Below are 15,352 nucleotides of genomic sequence, written 5' to 3'. Positions count from 1 at the left end.
GCAGTTGTTCTGATTCTTCTCCCTCCTTATACTATCTTTTATTATTTTTATATTATTTTTAAATCTCAGTTTTGATTAGTGGATATGGAAAAGAAAAGTATTTTTATCTTCTTTGCATTTTTTTTTTTTTTCCATGGGTTTGGTTTGGTTTTTCTTTTTTCTTTTTTAGCATTGAAAGACAGGTTCTCCCTGCTCTACGGACGTAAAAGGTGACCCAGTTTCTATTGCTGAGCAGCAAAGAAAGCAGACTTCCTTTATAAAACAACTTTGCAGCCATGAGAAGTAATGCTTGCTTCAAAATTAAGTCTGAAAATGGATGCAGCCTCCAAAATATTTATCATGTACATCTACTTGCCTCATTTTCTCATCAAGGGCCGGATTCACCTCTATGAATGTTTGCTATCCAAAAGGAATGCATCTGGATAACTTACTGCTCTGGATTCCTTCTATAATCATCACAAAGGGATACATACATCACAATACAGTTTATCTCCTTTGAAAATACAAGTCTAAAACAAAATTAATTGGTTTCTGGAGAGACATCACAGTCGATTGACCATGGAATCATCACAGACACCTACATTTGAGACCACTAAAAGCAGCAAAATCCATCCCATTTCTATGCACCACCAATACAGACATTTTGCCTTCCCAATAAGGAATTTCTTTTCCCTTTGAATTAAATTTTTTTTAATTTCTCAACTCAGAGGTAAAATTCAGGCACCCTTTTTCCTTCTCACTAACACAGAATATAGTATCCCAGTTCAAGGAGAAAAGGAGAATGACCAGTATGTCCAGAGCATTTCCAGCCTCTGTGCAAAGGCTAAGGCGAAGGCTAAGGTATCTCTCCTTTCCCACACTTCCCAATTATCTGCCTGGACTCAGATGGAAAAGGAGATCATAAGCTCTGGAAAATTTTCCCTTCTGCTACCTTCCTGCTTACACTCCTGGCACCTCTGTAATGCTCTTCATCCATCCACTCTGTCCGATTCCTTGAAGCTTCTCCATGCTTCCTGAGGCTTGCAAGCAACCCAGAAGCCTACAGTGTCATCCTTCCAAAACCAGTTTGAACAGAAACGTGAACTATGTGTATGTGTAAAACTGTTCATCTGGCACACACGCATATGGCCATGTAGATTGAGAGGCACAATACCTGTATCTAGTGAGACATGGTCCCAGTAAGCCTTATTTAGGTATCCAGCACAGTCTATTACACATCTGACACAGATATTCTTAGTTACAGTAAAGTTCCTTAAAATCATATACTACATTTAGGGCCCTTCTACTTCACATGTGTGAAGGTCAAATGCACTTTGCCTATTTAAAAGCAATTTCTGTAGCTCTGTACAAGGTTCTGGAAAAGACCTTTTTTACTGATTGCTTCATTACCACTATACCAGAAGGGTTTTGAATACTTGAAAATTATATCTTACCCTGTATTTAGCACTTTTAACCAGCAGAACTGGAAGTACTTTAACAATCACCAGTTCAGACAAAGAGAGAAACTTCAGTTCTGAGGTGGGCAGTGACATTTCCTATCATGACCTTGGCAGGCTCACTTGTTTCCCCCCTCTTTTATGCTGTGTAAGCAAATGGAAAGAATAGAAATCCAGCAAGTGGAAATGTATTGACTGAGTTTTAATAATTTCATTTCAAATGTTATGGAATGTCTAATGAACTCTCTGAAGCAAAGTTCATTGTCTTTCAGCTGCTTGACTTATTTCTCAGCTAATTTAACATTTATAAACACACACACACAAAATTAAATTTTAATGTCATATTTGCATGAGAAATTCTGGCTGGACTGTAAGCTTGGTTTGTTTAAGAAAACCAAATTCTCATTACTGGACAATAAAAGTATGAGCAAAATGGTTTCTTGTAAATCAAATTTGAAAATGAAAAAAATCATTAACTCCCCCCCCCCCCCCACATGCAGACAAATAAACAATGGTGCTGAACTTTTTGATGGGAAAAATGTATAACATTTTTGTGAAGTTCCAACATCACTTATGTAAAAAAATTTTCTTTTTTTCAAATTGTTCCAACATTGTTTAGCTATTTTAAGCACTTATGTTACATCTCTAATTACCAGAAAGATGGGAAAGTAAAATCATAAAAGAAATGTCTTCTTTGTGCAGATAAAAAGGGAGCAAACACACATTAATTGCTAGTAGAAAACACAAAGGTTATTTATTATTTGTGTGGTAAGGGAGGAGAAGTTAACTTATAAATAAGCAAGGTTTTTTTTGTTGCAAGTCCTGCTGTAGCTCTGGATTTTAAAGATAAGTATATTTTCAGAGAAACAGCATTTAAAATAATCGCAACATGAATAGAAATGTAAGAGGTTCTAGTTTATTACTGGCTGACATGGTTCACAATGGTAGAAGGAGTATCGTATAAACGGAGAAAACTTGCCCTAAATGAGGCACACACGGTTCATAGACTTTCTGGTCAGCTAGACCATCACAACTAGATTTCACATCTCAAGATTTCAGTGCTTCTTAAGACAGGTTAAAGTAGGCAAACTTGATTTCCTAAATTGATATGTCTTACAAAAGTAGTGAGAAAAAGAATTCAGAAATGAGAAGAAATGTAAATATTTATGCCTATTTAGAAAGTGCTAACCCACAGGCTTTTTTTTTTTTTTTACCCACAGGTAATTTTATAGCAAGGCCTAGACAATAAAAAGTGAACAATGATAATCAGTATAGATGATCAGACATATCGTAAGTCTTCATAAATATCTCTAGAAAGAGAAGATTTACAGTGCAATTTGTTTATTCTACCACACAAGGTAGGGATGGGGTACAAAATCAGTAACAGTAAAAATTGCATATAAACAAGGAAAAAGAAGGTACCTGCTCCATTCCCCCTGGGAAGCAACATGCAGAACAGCATCTTGTTTTGCTGGGTGCAGCAGATTCCCTTTTACATGATTTTAAGAAAACGCACCTTAAGAATAAATCTCCGAGGTTTCCTTTTGGGAACCTTTATGTCTCTTTGAGTAACTTTTGAGTGACAATCTCTGAAACATGAAGTTTTATGCAGTATATTTAGCTTCTGTAATGCAACCTGTATAGATCATTTTTTTTTCTTTTTCTCCTCCACACAGTATGATACCTGTGAGATACTGAACTTTCTATAGTTGCAATGAGACAAAGTGACAGTCCTATTAAAAAAGCATGATAAGCATGCCACACAACTAAGCTTGTGAATGAGGCAGCACCAACACAAAATCAATTCCGATTCATCCACCAAAGGGAATCACCCTAATCTTACCAAATAAGGATACTTACAAAACTACCTGAACTAAAGTAGAAAGACAACTAAACAAAACCCAGCTGACTTCCTGACTTCTGCCGCTGGGCATGAGTCACCCATCAACATCTGTGCAAGAGCAGATGGGCTCAGCCTCAGCCAGAGGGTGATCAGGCTGACCTGCCAGATCCCCAAAGTACCCTAATCCTTTAGACCTCCTGGGAGAATGCGTCATTCACCCAAACAGCCCCGAATCACACATAAAGTGCTATTCTTCCTGCCAAGCAGCTGCTGAGAGCTCACGTATGGACCTTGCAGTTTTCTCTCCAGGAGATACCTTATGTGAAATGCTTCAGCTGAATTGAGAACTCCTTCATCTTCCTGAGAGCCCTCATGTTTCACCTGCAAACTCAGGACTTTTCCATTCCCTCCAGGAGGTGGGATATGAATGTTTCAGCCTGAAGAGGTCAGGGGACCCAAATTCTTCTCTTTTCAGGCTGACTGCCTGACTATGGGTGGTGCTATTTCCTTCATGTAATAGGAGAGCCCCGCTCAGTAAGGCATGTACCCTCAAATAAGAGACTGCAGCATCTGGTTTCCCAGTGTACAGAAATGTCTAATGAGCTGCTGACCTCAAACACCTACACCCTGCGAGGTGTGATGTTTCAGCTGTTTCTGATGGCCAGCCCCAGATGCATTCTGGCATGAACAGCCCTCTGTGGGTAACCCTCTGAGGCACCAGGCTCCTCCTCCTACTAAATTCAGAAACCACGAAGTACCTCTTTACTGTCTTAACATCTCACTGACAGGCAAAACATGAAATGGCTTAGTTTCCAGAAGTCAAGCAGATGTCTGCAATCTTAAGACCTCACCAGGACACTAAAGTTAACTTATAGGTATTTCTCACTGATACTCATGTTCTTCACCCACAAGTACTTTAAATAGCAACAAGAGAGTATCAAAGTGTCATTATAACTCAAGGGTTCGTCAAATGTTTTCCTGCAGTTTACAGACTGCAAACACTGAAATAAATTTAAGACATAAAAGTGACGAGGTAGTAGCTTAGTTCTTAGGAAGAAACTTGATAAAAAGAGGGATTGTGACAATCCAGGGTGCAAGGATTTGTGCAGTCTTCTAGGACATCAGAAGGACATTGATGCTGTCGTTCCTTGAGCATGTACTGGTGCTACCACTTGTGTGCTCAGTCCTCCTGACAAAATAAGCAGGTTCAACATGAGATGTGGTCAGAAACAGGTTTGGTTTATTGTCCTGCTCAAAGATGTGGTGAGCAAGAGGTAGCCCCAGGCAGCTACAATTACTCCACTTACATACCTTTCCATATCTTTTCCTGTGTCGTGACCTCTCTGCTCTTGCCCTCCTTTTGTCATCTGACCATTCACAACTAAATAACCACAATTATTTCTTCTGCCTTAGTCCCAGTTTTGCTGCATCTGTACCCAAATTCGCTGGCTTTGATACCACCATCTAGATGTTCCTGGTTTTCTATGATGTTTTTGATATGGTTACCCAGACAGTGCTAGCTTTGCACAAATTGTGCCCAAAAGGTTACACGTTTCCCTCCAGTTATGCAGACATTTCTTAAGCAAGTCTCCCTTAAACTTCTGTGAAATCCAACCTGCCTTCACAGTGCTATCTCTAGCCTTTGTCAGATCCATGCATTGTTACCAGTCACATCCAGAAACTCCAACTATGTCTGGTCCAATAGATTCTCACATCCCTTGCACTTATCTTAACCTGGGGTCAGGACCCCATTACTCGTCTGCATCCCTGACATAACTGAGATGTACCCTGGCCTGCATGCAGGTGCCAGGTGAATGTTGAATTTATTTAGCCAAAAAAGAAAGAAGATGAGCTAGTTCTACATGTGGAAAGAATAGAGAAGTTCAGGTGTGGAGCATCTATATAATGTTTTGCCGTGTGCAAATCCACAGCCTAAAGGAGGAAGACCCAGACTTTTATTACAGATTTTAGGAGCAGTATTCATCTCATATAATATGAGCTGTCTAAAATTTATCTAACAAAGCATCTGCATTTTGTTCTGAACTCAAAAAAAGCAACAAGCAAACAAAGGAATTTAGAAGATTTTCCCTTGACTGATCAAAAATTTTTTTTTTTTCTCTGCAAGTTGCAGGAGTTCTCTGTAAAGCAATGCTGCCCATTGTGCCAATTCCATCAGCTGGTTTTCTCACTCTCTTCCTTTTTTTTCTCTTCCTACCACCATGTGAAAATGTTAAGTGAGTTTAAAAAAGAGACAATTAGAACCAAAATCTGGGGCATTAATCTGCATTCCTTGTTTCGAGCACTGAAGACAAAGAGAAGTGCAAAGAAGTGAAGGTTGTTTACTAGCTTTGACTGGCAGAGCAGTTTTGTGGGTGAGGTCATCATGCTGAGTGTAATTTTTGGGACAGATGGTGGAATTGGGACAGACAACAAAGGACAGATGGCCAGTGAGAAGTACCAGAATAAAAACATGTGGTTTGGAGCTAGACAGCTTACTCCTTTCATATTAAACAGTTCAAGTGTTAATCTATTTAATTCAAAATTTAGATTTTTTATGAATGTCTTATAAAAGCTGCAGTTAGTACCATTCAGACTTCTGAGCTCAGCATTTTGTCTTCAGAGGTAAGTATTCTAACTTACTAGGGGGAAATTAGAATGATTTTGACTTTTAAATTTTTCTCTTTTTTTTTTTTTTGCATTAAAATACTAGTTGAAAGTGGTGAAAAACAATGTTGAAGGATAGGTATTGTTTTTTTCAGGGACATAAAGAAAATTTTAAAATAATTTTAAAATACTCTTCACTGGTTTCCACTCTTCCCACTAGTTCTGCTAGGGAAGTCATCTTCATTTGCTTCTGAGCCTGAGACAATCAGCATTAAGGGACATATCTCAAATCCAGCCTTATCCATTTCAGATCAGCTAGAGCACCATATAAAGAATACAATCAGAGTACAATAGAGTGGAATCACTGTGTCATTCAGATACAAATTTGGAAGGTGCTTTGTGCATCTCAATGAGCTTGGTACTAAAGCAGTATAGGATGGGATAAGATGTGCATGGGCCAGAATAAAAGCTCTTCTTCAAAGAGGATGTTAAACAATCCTTTTACTCTTGCAAATACAAATTCAGTAAAATCACACTGATTTTCATGAGTTGAATTTATACAGGCCTTTATACATCAGTGATTCCTCAGTAGTTCTGGTCACAGAAATTTTAGGGAAGTAACTGTTGATTTTTTTATTTTTATTTTTACTTTTTACCTGAGAGATCTTTGAGGATCTCTAGTAGAGTATGCTGCAAAAAGCAATATGTGTTTAAAAGGTCTAGTCTTCTGTATTCTTATAAAAAAAAACTTCATAAAATACAGCTTTGACTTTATTTGCACTGCTGCTAGCATACTTTATCTGTTCCCATTGACTTATTGGTTCATGTAAATGACATGATCAGAGTCAGCAATGGTATTTTAAATGGCACAATCAACTTCTGATTACTCATTTTAATGAAATAACCAGGGGTTTCATTCAAAACAGAATGAGTTGAAGAGAACTGGACAGAAAAATTACCAAAAATTAGCATACCTAAATTTAATGACTCTCAGGCCAAAGTGAAGAAACCTAATTAATACTACCAAAGTTATTATTTCAACCAGCAGCTGCTTCCTTATGAACTTCCCCTGAGCTTAGCTGAGTTGCTTAGAGCATGGTTTTAACAAAACCAAGGTCATGGGTTCAATCTCTGTATCGGCCATTCATATAAGAGCTGGGCTTGATGATCCTTGTGGGTCTGTTCCAACAGAGAGTATTCTGTGAAAGCTGTGTTCTACACACAGAGGAAAAAAATTACAGTTGTGCTGCTGGAACCAGTTTGTGCTCTGGGTGCTAGGATACTGGCAGATTTTTTGTTTTGGTTTCAATTCAGTTTCCATAAATACTGATCCACTTCTGCAAACGGCCTTAAATCCTTTTTTCCATACATGGTCCATTTTATAAAAGACTGATACGCTGCCTCTCTCATTCAATAACAGTATGTCTTATGTAATGTGATGTCTACTTGGTTTATAAGGACACCAATGAAATGTGAAAAGGTTTGGAGATCAAAACTTCCATGTTATATAAGCCCAAAACTATGTAAGAAATTCAGCCTTTGGAAACTGAGAATCCCTGTTCAAGACCTAGAACCAGCACAGCAGATTCTCTCCTCCAGTGTTATAGCAAGCAGTCAAGTTCAAGACAGACTAAAGTTTCTGATCCATAAATATATTCCCTTTGGCTGAGAATTGATAAAGATGTGGCCTCTATCTAAGTCCTCCCTTTTCCCTCATCTTCCTCCACCTGGCATCATTCTGAGGAGTGCTCAGACAGCGGCTGCTACCAGATTGCAATCTTTGTGCCCCCTAAACTTTCCTAAAGTCTCCAGAGATGTCATGGACACATTTTCTACATAGGAATTATAAATTTTACTGAAGATTCTCCCAATATTGCATTGAACCCCAAGTGTCTGAAATCTGCTTGATGTGCACCCAGCATAACTAAAACAGGTACATCTGAACCGTGGCAGGAGGCAAACTGGGTACCACAGAGGTGGTTTCTGTAAATCCACTGTCCTACATGATTCCATGGTAGGCAGGTAACATGAGGCAGTTAATATTGTTTATACAACTTGCCTAGAAGCACCCGTCTGTTTTGCAATTTGTTACTGAAACTGTTATCAACAGTTATACAAATTTCTCATCAATAAACATAGGCATGAGTGGTCCATTTATTCTAACTGCAGGAAAACTGTGATTATGCCAGCTAACCTGTGCAAAGGGTATGTTTGACTGAGGAGCCTGAATAGATGCCTATTACTCCCAAATTTAATTATGAAGTAGAGAAATATTATAATTAATTTGCACAATGCAGAACTGAGAAAATAAATTGCATCTTCAAGGCTACTCACAATGGAAATAGACTAGAGTAGCATTACTTAAAATTTCTGTGGACTTAGCTGTTATACCATGATGTCTAGATTGAGTTTGTTATTATTTCTCTTAGAAAGGTCTCCTCTAAATCAAAAAGTTTTAAACATAAGAAGAAATGTTTGTTGTCTTCAGACAATCAGGTTGATTCAGCTGTTGAAAATTTAGCTAAATAAGTAACTTAGTACTTGTCCTGCCCTTAGAGGGCATACATGATGGTTTATTTTCTTTGCTAAACCACCTTTTTGAATGTGTTAACCCTGCCAACACTTCTGTCTTTCCTGTTACATCAACATATGTCAGTCTGAATCTAAAGCTTTCTCATGAGCTAGCCACTCACACAGTATTTGTTAAATTGATTTTATCTGCATTCAACATCCATGTTAAACACATTCCACAGCTGAGGGCATCTCAATTACAGCACAGCAACAATCTCTTAATATTATCTAAATAACTCTTTACCTTCAGGATGTATTGATTCGTATCTGATTTTTATATTCAAATGGGAAAACAGGAATCATCTCTTTCAGATCATCCCCAGATCCTCGCTCAGATTTGTTACAGATCACAGGAATCACCAATGCAAAGTGAAACCAAAGGAGCTGTTGGCCTTTGGCAACTGTTCTACTTTGTCTCACGTGAGGCTCTGGCATGACCACACTTTATGTGAACTGCTGAGGCTGGTTGGCAGATTATTCTTTCCTGTCAGGAGGAGCAGCCAACTATTTCCAATTCCCTCAGCTCCTCTCTGAAATGCATTGGCCTTTAGACTTCCAACCTTTCAAGAATGCAACTCTGAAGCATCTATCGTAAGATTTGAGTGTCCATGTAGCGAGGATTTTTGGCATTATGGGCTAACAGCTGGGAAAGATATCTGCCTGCCTCCATACTGACACTGTAGCTTCTGTCTCTGCCATCTACTACTGTTTCTCTTTCTTGTTTCTAGAGGACTAAATGCAATAAAACTCATTTGTTTCCAGGGCCTTTTCCCTGCAGGTTTCCCACTTGCTTCTTGAGTTCGGGAAGGAGCATCTTTCATGTTAGCCTCTTTCTGCATTTCACTACCAGAGACACATTTCTTTCAAATAGGGGCCAGAACTTGACCAAAACCATCCAGGCTCAAGGTTCCCATACAGAAACAGACCCAACATATGCAAAATAAGGCAAAACTGACAGTGAGGTTGTGATACTATCTTTTGGGGTTTTGTGGTTCTACCTTCCCTAGCTCATACAAACTCTTCAAAGTTTTCTTACCTTAACTCTCTGTCTTGAGGTGATTTTATGATAATACTGTATACCCCTATCATCTGCTTGTTGACCAGAAATAGGTTCCACAGCTTTAAGCTGGGTCTGAGGAAAGGGGGGAAGCTGAGTGAATTCTTCAGCGTGGTTTGTGTTCAAGGACTCCCAGACTCCCCCGTGTTCTCACCGCTGCAGAGCCGAGGGAGCACCTGCCTGCTTTTAGCCAGCCTGTTAGCTGAGGCAAGACACTTTCCCATATTGCCATACTGAAATCCTCCAGAACTTCTTCTTCTTCCAGAACTGTTCTGCCTAGCTGTGATCTGAGAACCAGATCATCGGACCCTGTGGACCGACAGGGCGGCTGCAGGGACGCCGCATCCTGGCCTTGGGCCTCAGGAGGGGCTGAGCCAGCTACAGACAGAACTCTAAAACCACCAGCTTTCTCTGCAGAGAGGTTTATTATCTAACATTACTCATTTGTCTCCTGTGCCTTGCCAGCACTCTGCTTGTTAAATAAATAGTTTTTTTCACTTTCGTCCAAGAAATTCCTTCCATATTGGTGGGGAGGGAGTGCTGAAACCTGTCTCCTGGGGAGGAGACGTTCCTTCCAGAGTGTTTTCCCCTAATCTTGTCTCAAACCAAGACACTCTCCCACAACACAGGCTTGTTTGCTGAACTTCACTTGTTCACACTTTTCTGTATGAAGCTTCATTTTCAACCTCTTTTCACTTAAGCCATCCTGCCCCCTTGTTAATCACTGTGATGATCAAGGCCACCAACTAAAGTAAAAAATTTGGGCACCCTGTGCCTTCCCAAACAATAAATCTTTAGACTCACTCATGAGCCAGCCCCCAGGCAAGCCACACACCATTACTAAATGAGGCAAATCCAACTCTAAGAAATTAAATTTCCATTCTTTGTTTCTTTGGTTTTTGGGTCCCTACGAACTTCTTCACTCACTATCTTAATCCCATGGAGGAATACGTCATCTTCACTTTGATCCATTTTCCTGAAAAAAGGGTTAAGTGGTATATGTTCATACATATAAAGTCTTCCTTAAATATTAGATAAAAGAGAGATGTGTGTACTTACTCAGCCTCACTCATTTACTCTTTATTATGTTACTCTCATGGGTAAGAATCTACAAAATAAAGACAGAGTGAGGAAGAGGTTTTGGTCTCTTGAGAGGAGCTGTTGATAAAAGCTGCAAAATGAGTACTGAAAAAAAATGCTACCATATGTGCTGATAGAGCACAAGAAAGATTTATTGGGAATTAGTTACACAAACTGAATAAGAGGGCTTTTGTCTGGACTGACAACTAATTGACATGAATTAGATTACGAGATAGCTGCCTCAAAACCTCTATGGCCAGAACTCCTAACAGAAATACCATTAGAGGAAAGTGGCACAGACAATCAGCAGGAAAAAAAAAAAAGATATAGTGCATTACTTTGTGTCCAACAGCTTTTAAAAAGCCAACATGTCTCTCCCTGAGTGGAATCCAGTCCAAAAATGCAGTGAACAAGTTTGTCACGGGAAAACACGAGAATTATTTACATCTGTGGTACAGCCATGGCTGGCCAAATTCCTCTCTACACAGACTGAGCTGCATTTACAGAGAGTAGCATGGTTCTTAACCGTCCTAAAAACAGGGTCAGATGAGGTCGCAGTGACAAACACATGTGAGTGTGGGGTGTCACTGCTCTCCACCACTGCGGTGCACAGACTGCAGAACACACAGTGGCCCTGTGGAGGGGCAGAATCTGCCTTTGCTTCCGTGTAATTCCAACGGGGAGAAATTCTCATGTCTGGAAACAAATGCATAATTTAGCATCCATACCTTCATATTGTAACAGAAGAAATTAACCTAGATGGAAGCTATACTTGTGAGGACACTCAATATTTTTAACCTATATCAAAAATCTATGCTTTGCTTAGAAGGAACAGAACAGGCTTGATGGTAGAGTTCTTTGTTTTGGTATTTTTTACATATTTTATAAAACCTGACATGAATTTCAAATGCCTTCAAATCCTTTAACAGTATTTTTTGATCTCAGTGTTCAAAGTGCTCTGCTTTCTACTATTTGATGAGACCTGATTTTATGAGCTCAAAAAGGAGTGTAAAAGTTGAGTTTCAATAGGTTGATTACAATATTCAGAGTACCATGTTTCAGAAGCAGCAAGGTGTTCAAACACTAATGCAAAAGGCTTAGTTTTGCCTTATAGATTTGGATATAGGCTAAAACATGGACCTGAAGTGTGTCTCTAAGATAAGCCATAGTCTCCCTTCCTCCTTCCCTCCCTCTTTTCTTCATCATTTTCAGATAGCTTTCAGAAATATTGTAACTTCTCCTGTTGAAGAAATACACAACCAAAGCACCTAGAAACCAAAGATGATCTTTTTTCTTAAAATATCATCTTAAAAACTCTGAAGCCAATAAACCACACAGCACAAAACCTGCCTTTCTCTTCATCTGTGCTGCTGCCATACTTCACGTGTTTTCCCTCAAGTGAGATGGGAATAAAGTTGCAGCTGGACTCTACAGTGGTAAATTGGTCGTATTTACCACTTATCTCAATAGGACCACAATATTTTTTTGGACTGAAGACTTTGAGTCTTCTCTCCAGAAAACTTAATTACCCAAACTGAGGAAAATGTGGGGGTGAAAAAAAAAAGAAATTTTTCACCAGAAAATGTTTTAATGTAAATGAAGCAAGCTAAATCTATTTTTACTGAAACCTAAATTACTACTAATCTCACAAGAATTAAAGGTTTTCAGCATATTCTGTCCTTGACACCATTTTTAAATTGATTCCTTGATGTGAACATGTTTTATCAGGACAATTGTGTTGATACTGGCTCTTATGAGGTCTTTTTGTTTAGTTTTGTTTTTGTAAACCAGAAACCAATTGCACATAGATAGGACAAAGGGACACAGCAAATGAAATACATTTTCTGTTATGCTTTTACAACAAAGTTGGTTTTGGCATGCTAATTTCAGTTAAAGTATGAATAAATATACGTCATCTATTTTTGGACTTGAGTTGTGCTAAGAGCCAGTTTTAAATCAGGGCTCAGCCTCAACTATACAGATGGGATCTTATATCACTCCTCTCTTGTGATATAGGTTCCCCCATAACAGTCCATCCAGGGGCAGGGAACTCAGAGGAGAATAGCTGTTTCATGCAACCTCTTACTCTTTCATCCTCAAAAGCTGTTGAACCATTTCAGCAGTGCAACCAGAAGAGCATAAACGGGTTGGGAAGGAAGCAAATGGGAAAAATAAGAATCTTTTCAATCTATTTCCCATCATGATTTATTAACTTATACCCATGTGCCGTCATTCAGATTTACTTTCGCTGGTGGGTGCACAGGGCGAGATGTGCTGCAGCCCTGCATATCCCCATCACTGCAGGCAGGATTCTCCTCCCTGGCTGTTTTGTGTCTCCCTCCCAGGTGGGCAATAGTAAGGGAAGTTGTGGTTGGCAGATGAAAAGAGCACTGATAGTGGCAGACTGTAGGACTTCATGCCTCAATACTGCTTTCTTCTTCACTAGAACGGTACAGCAGTTAAATGATCATGACATCAATAAAAAGCTACCAGTAAAAAAACTGTACTAGGGAGGGAGGGAGAGAGCCTTCCCATAAACATCAAGGGAAGGTACAACAGAACAGTGACCAAGGAAGGAGTCAAGTGTCTCGCATAATTAGAGAAAATTATTGGGAAATGTCCAGTGTGAGGACCTACAAAGGTATAAGAAACTGCGGTGGACATACAGCATTTCTCTGGATGTTCAAAGAACCACCCCCAGAGAATATATGAAATTATGCAGAAGTTGTTTTTCCTTTTATAGGTAACATCAGATATTTAATCCAGCCTAGTGCAGGCATTTACATGCTTCTAGCCCTGTGACCTACATACGAACTCTGCACAGGACTGAGGGCCTCTGGACTGGGAAAGGGAGGACTAGGATAGTCCAGAAGCAGGGAATGAAAATGGCTCTGCAAAAAGTCTTATTTCTCTAGTGCAGGATAGCACTGGGCTGAGGGAATGGCTTCCTTGGAGGAGTCCAAGCAATGCCAGCCTAGCAACCTAGTTGTTCCTTTGAAGACACCATCCCACAGCTGAGGTTTCAGAGTATTCATAAGACCAGCATCAACAGAGTCCCACTGTCACAGATGTGCTACAGCCCCAGCATGGATCTTGCACCGGGATCCAGCCCCAAAAGTCCAAGATTTGCAGGTTGGACATGTCTGTGAAGTGCCTGTAATCACAGAAAAGAGATCTGTAGTCAAGCTGGTAGTCAGGGACTCAAAAAATCCAAATTCTCCCACAGTCTTGTTTGAATTTGAGCAATTCACCTTATCAGTCTCTGGTTCCCCCATAAACACTGAGAGATTTTTTTTTTTTTTTGGTTTTTTTACCTGGTTACCTGGTGTTTCAGAGCCCAAGGTCTTCAGGATGCTCTTCAGAAGTTTTCCCACTGCAGGTAAGTGGTGTGATCATATACAGGAGAGTGATTGAGGCTTTCAGGCACTACTGTACCATAAGTATGTAATAGTTGCTGAAACCTAAAAGATCATGCTGAAAGCAGAAATAAGATGACATAAGTTAAAGGTCAAGAAGCTTTTCCAGGAAAGTAAATATTCCAGAAGACATATAAATTGCTTTTTGTTAAACTAAATATTATCCCTTTCTAGTTTTGAGAGGATTAAATGTGGGTTCTAAAAATTCCAAATATTTACAGACGGACTGCCTGAGAGCAGCAAAATGCATGCATACAGAAGTCCTTCAAACATTATTCTTCATTAATATCGCTGCTAAATTATCATCTGGAAACATACAAATAAAATCAGGGCTTGGTAATACTGTGTACAAGAGTTTGTAACAAGGACATTCTTGTATGTCAAAAAGGAAGCACTTCTGTCTTTGTGCTGTTTATCAAGGCCATTCAGAACTTGTGATAACTCCAGCAGAATGGAGCCCTTTTTATCCTGATTCAAAGAGGTTTTTATTGCGGACTCAGCAGTGTAGGGCAAGACTTACAGCTGAGCACTCTCCTTTTATTCACCAGAGAACAATGGGAGAGACACAAAATCATGCTCAAGTATTCTAGACAGTTAAAAATAGGAAAGAAACTCCCTGCACACGCTGTGGCTTCCATTGGTTATAAATATTTCCAGTGGTCTACAAGTGTACCTATGACGTACAGAAAGGATCTTACACAACATTTTAACACCTTTACATATGAAAGAGGCATGTATTTCCTCTCTTGCTGTTTTTTCTTATTTAGTTTTTTATCTATTTTGCCTTTGCCACTATGAAGCTCTCAGATAATTTCCCCTGAAAACTACTCTTCTCTGAAGGCTAGTGTCAGTCTAAATATGAGTAGTCAAATTTTTTATTCTTGAGCTTTTCAGTGTCACGGTAGCTCATGGGAGTATCTAGATATTGCAGCAGAGCTGGATATGGTGTTTCAAGCCCTTGGAATGATGCCTCAAATTGCACTTCTCTGTATTAAATCACTTTAAATCATCCATAAACACCCAAGTGTTTAAATGAGATTATTCACTTCCTATGCCTTTCTTAGTGCTGACAAAGAATTTCACGTGTTCCACACACAAAGCTTGCAGCATTCCCTCATCTACTTTATGGAAACTGTATCCTGTTCAAAGCCCCAGACCAAACCCCATTGGGTTTGCAAATTTAGCCACAGCTCATTTAGTTGAGAATCCTTTTGCTCAGAGGTGAAAAAACCCGGAGACTCCTTACTGAAAGCTCAACAGTCCTGGATTTTATTTGTGTCCTCTCCAGCTGTACACAAGTGAAGGAAGAGAGAGCTACTGAAGAAAGAGTGCTGAAAATAGGTGA

Source organism: Aphelocoma coerulescens, chromosome 3, assembly GCF_041296385.1.
Source record: "Aphelocoma coerulescens isolate FSJ_1873_10779 chromosome 3, UR_Acoe_1.0, whole genome shotgun sequence".
Classification (NCBI taxonomy): domain Eukaryota; kingdom Metazoa; phylum Chordata; class Aves; order Passeriformes; family Corvidae; genus Aphelocoma; species Aphelocoma coerulescens.
This window is presented reverse-complemented; position numbering follows the sequence as displayed.